Raw genomic sequence first — 491 nt, forward strand, 5'->3', positions numbered from 1 at the left:
TACCGGTTCCTCAACAATATTTTCTTATACCAATTTTATAAAACTAAGAATTGACAACATTAGACATTCTGGCACAAATCTTTTTATTTTTCAGCTACGTCAGTTTGTGAACATACAGTATTTCTCCTCTAATACACATCTACAATATGTAATGTTAGACAGCCATCATTAGATTTTGGTAGAAGCATGCTGCATGCTTATTGGCTCACTGACGCTGATGAGATTTGCTCCTGTGGTATTCAATGACAAGGCAATTTGGTTGATTCCTAAAAAGTATTGAATTTGGTACCGAGCCCTATAAGTGATGTGATCTGGTATACAACAAGAAATACAAACGTACATAATATTTTGTCAGAAAATGTATTTAACTGTATCCTCCACATACCTAGCCTGGAAATCCAGAGCTCGATGGTGTTTTTGCCTCCAATGTTGCCTTTCAGGCAGCTAACCCTAACCCTAAACCTAACCATTGCCGCGCTGCCTGGAAGGAG

The sequence above is a fragment of the Etheostoma spectabile genome, chromosome 15 (assembly GCF_008692095.1).
Source record: "Etheostoma spectabile isolate EspeVRDwgs_2016 chromosome 15, UIUC_Espe_1.0, whole genome shotgun sequence".
NCBI lineage: Eukaryota > Metazoa > Chordata > Actinopteri > Perciformes > Percidae > Etheostoma > Etheostoma spectabile.